Source organism: Jatropha curcas, chromosome 10 (genome assembly GCF_041381405.1).
Source record: "Jatropha curcas cultivar XTBG-Jc1 chromosome 10, XTBG_Jcur_1.0, whole genome shotgun sequence".
NCBI classification, from domain to species: Eukaryota; Viridiplantae; Streptophyta; class Magnoliopsida; order Malpighiales; family Euphorbiaceae; genus Jatropha; species Jatropha curcas.
Window position 1 is genome coordinate 12,314,237 of NC_143160.1, and position 4,315 is coordinate 12,318,551.

General features: G+C 37.3%; 1 long non-coding RNA gene across 1 annotated transcript; it reads right to left on the bottom strand.

Annotated features, from left to right (window-relative positions):
- Positions 1 to 1,633: 1,633 nt before the first annotated feature.
- LOC149493106 (uncharacterized) lies at positions 1,634 to 3,893 on the bottom strand. The gene is made up of 3 exons (XR_016322873.1): positions 3,566 to 3,893; positions 2,597 to 2,682; positions 1,634 to 1,765 (listed from the first exon to the last, which is right to left on the bottom strand). It is a non-coding gene; the product is annotated as an uncharacterized LOC149493106 (long non-coding RNA).
- Between the last annotated feature and the right edge of the window lie 422 nt (positions 3,894 to 4,315).

Here is a 4,315-nt window from a genome sequence, read left to right on the forward strand (position 1 = left end):
TGAATAAAAATTTATTACAGGCTAAAGAATTAGGTCGTGAGCCCACACCGATGGAGGTGTTTACATACACTCACACGAAGGACCACGATCGTAATACCTTTGTCGACAGACGTGCGCTGAGCGTCAATGTAAGTAACAATGAATAATATTTACATTTACCCTCTAATCATTGCGAAGATGTACAAAGTTCAATATAATAAAGCTTGCAATTGCATTGATTAATTAATTTTTTATTTTCAGGAGAACTATACTACAGCTCGGGAGCGTATTGTTACTTCTCAGACCGATGAATCCGAAGCTGAGTCAAGAATTGACGAGGTAGCGCTTTATCTCGAGGCTGTAGGGGGCGAGAAGAAGAGGAAGGTATACGGCATCGGGTCTCAGGCATCACAGTTTTACACTGGCTCAGCAGCTCACGCTTCTACAGCCAGCGCAGCACCGCAGCCGGAGCACACTGGCTCGCACTATGATGATGATATACGGGCTCAGCTTGCTGATCAGCAGAGACAGATTGCAGAGCTTAGAGCGCATGTGCTGCGGCTGTCCGGTGAGGACCGTGCTGGTACTTCTTCCTCTGATCCTGCGCCTGCTACAGACCGACATGTTTCGACGTCTCAGCAGCAGCCACTATCGGCTCCTGATCCCGATGCTGCAGGCGATACCTTGCTCACCCCTCCTGGCGCTACATCACATCCAGCAGGTACTCCTCCCGGCGGTCCGACATCGGATCCTGCAGATGAGCAGCAGCATATATAGATTTGATTTCCGACCTTTTATTTTTTCATTTGTATTTTCATTTTTTAATTTGTTCAGAACAATAAAAATTACATTTTTATACTGTTCTTGAATTGCGTGTGTGTATATATGCATTTATGTCAACTTTCACAGGTGTAGAAAAATTTTGGTTTCAAAATAATATTTAATTTTTTTTATTTTCTTTTTCATTTTTGCGACCGATTTGCGACCGATTTGATACCAAAAAAAAATTTTTTGAATTTATAATTTGAGACCGATTTGCGACCGATTTTAAAAAATTGCGACCGATATTCTGCGACCAAAGTTGCGACTGAATTTCCAATTAAACCACGACCAAAATTTGCGACCGCTTTTTCAATTTTGCGACCGACTTATCGGTCTCTAATTTGCGACCGATTTTCTCATCGGTCGCAATTAACATTTGCGACCAGTGATTTTGCGACCGACGTTTGTCGGTCGCAAATCGGTCTCAAAGTATACATAGCGACCGATTTTTGCCATTTTGCGACCGATTTGTCGGTCGCAAAATGGCGTTTTTTTTGTGGTGACAGTGCGTCCACCTGCACCAAGACCGTCTCCTATTTAGTGTCTCTCCTTTGTTGGTTACGGCCGATCCCAACGTAGGAGTTTTATATTCAATTTCTTATGTTCCGCAATTGATTCCTAAGGCCCAACTTAATGCTCTGATACCAACTTTGTCACGACCCATTTCCGTGGGCCGGACCGGCACTAGGACCTGGGTGGGCTTAAGGCCCCCAAAGCCCGTAGTAAGCCTAACTTATTTAAATCTTACATTCTATTCATAATTATGGATTCAGGCCCAATAATTTATTTCACAAATATATATCCAAAGTACAACCCACATAATAAATGTTTATACTCTATTTGATCATTTACAACCCAGTTGGAATACAATTGCGGAACTCTACCTGTACATTTACTTCATTATTTTCTCATTAACAGTCTTCTATAATTAATGTTTCAACTCCATAGGACTTTCTTCTATTACCTGAAAAAAAAATAAGTAGGCAGGGGTGAGCGCCAAACTCAATGAGTAGGGTTAGATAACCCTCTCACCCCACACAATCACACAGATGCTAAAATATTTTTATCTGATCACCGATTTAGTATATGATCATGAAGTTTATCACACAAATGGCAATACAACAGCAATCACAATTATTATCACCTTCATATAATCACATCACGTGGAAATTAGTCAGTGGAGTCACCGAAACCCCCGATGAGCCGTCCTCCCACATGGCCCATCCTCTCACGTGTGCACCAGGGAGCCGATCCCCCATTCTGGCCGACCGGTCTAATCCTCACTTGACCAGCCCTCTCATTGTTTTTCCATTCTCTCTCTTCTTTTTCTTTTTTTTTTTTTTATACCAACAGGAGGCAACCCGGTCGTCTCCATCAAATCTAGATCATCAGGCGCTCACAACAGGAGGCCACCCTGCGGGCTGCGATCAAATCTAGATTATCCGGTGCGCCCAATAAAGAAGCCAACCTGTGGTTAACGGTAACGGTAGGTGCACACGGGGGCGCCGATCTCCCATTTACCCGGCTAACGGTAATCAGGATCCATATAACGGTAACGGTAATCATAATCGGGATCCATATAACGGTAACGGTCTCACAAACCCATGGTGACCCACTTCATCCCAATTCCACACAAACAAAGCACAGCATAGTCACAACACAAATAATCAAACAATTTTTAATATCAACAAATAGTGCATCACAGTATGATAATTCAACAAAATAATGCATGATAACATTTAGCCGTGAATGCATGAATGCAAGCGGATGATACTAGTTATCTAACACTACTCACAGTTCTTTATTGTCCTTTAAAAGGACTGCCTTTTTAGCCACATGCTTCCAGCTTTTGTCCTCGCATTTTTGAATTTTTATAATCCTCTCAAATAAACAAGAAAATTCTAAGTAAGAATTCTAATTCGGAAAATTATATTTCACATTCGTTTATTAGTTTTGGTTACCAGTCATTTAATTCACTTATTAAATTAAACTATATATATATTTATTCTAATTTATCAACTTTAAATAAAAGGTTAAGTAATATTTTATAATAATACTAATAAGAATACTAATATTAATAATAATAATAGTATTAATAAGAATAATATGATTGATAATATAATATTACTAACAATAATAATTTAATTCGTACTATCTATTAGAGTTCTAAAAATAATCTAATTCCTACCGAAATTTCGGCAGCATCTCCCCTAAAAGTTGGACTATCCTCCTGTTAAAATATCAACAATTTATCAAATATTCAATCCATACGGCCCATCCGTCGGGCAATTAATCAAACAACATTTTCCCATCCTCCTTCAATCTCAACATCACCACACAATCCAAATTATACATTACAATAACATTATATTTAAACTACCTTAATTAAATCAATACTAAAATTATAAAACTGTTAACTACTCACAATTATCAAATTAAATTAACCAAATTACTTAACTACAAATAATAAAATTAATTTAATTAACTAGTATTACTAACATTAACTTAACTAAACTAATTGACTACAAGTAATAAAATTAATTTCATTAACTAATATTTCTAAATTAATTAACTTCAAATAATAAAATTAATTTAATTAACTAATATTACTAACATTAACTAAATCGACTAAAATTATTAAAATTAATCTAACTAAACTAAATCAATTAACTAAATAAATTAACTAAATAAATTCAAGAACCCTAACTTAACTAAATAAATTACCTACAAACAATTAATTTCATTCACTAAAACTAAATTATACCTAATATATTGTTGCCGGAATTCGATTAACCGGAAATGGGGCTGGTGGCCGGAGGTCGACTGGCGGTGTGGAGAGAGGCGGCGAGGGCTGGGCGGCGCGCAGTGGATCTGCTGTTTCTCGCCAGTCACACAGAGATAGACGCAGGGAAGAAGGAAGGAGAAGAAAAGAAAAGAAAAGAAAAGAAAAGAAAGAAAGAAAGAAGAAAAGGAAGAAAGGAGGAGGAGGTGGTGGTGCGGTGGTGGGCTGGAGGTGGCGCAGAAATGGTGGGTGAGAAATGAAGGTGCAGCGCTGGATATAAGAAAAAAAAGAATTTTCTAGATGGTTTGGGTCGAACCAGTTCGGTTCGATTCGATTCGGCCCAAATCATCGATTTTTAACTGGTTTTCAGCTTTTTCAATCGGTTTTCGATCCGGTTTCTCACAGTATTCGCACTAAAATATTAATATTAATTTCCAGGCTGTTGATTCATTAAATTTAATTGGAAAATCTTTGAAAATAAAAATTCGGGTTGTTTCAAACAGTTATCTTATCCACTACCTTACCAAACGATATAATTTATAAAAATAGTGTTTTGATGTAGTCAAAACTCTAAATATTGTTCCAAACGCTGTTACCAAACAGAGCCAAAGCAGATATACATAAATTGGCAGTAATGTTGCATATATATTAGGATTGTAAATTAATCTATTTGACCTATTAGGGGGGGAAAAGGAAGAAAGAAAACTGAAATCTCTAATTTCATATTTTTTA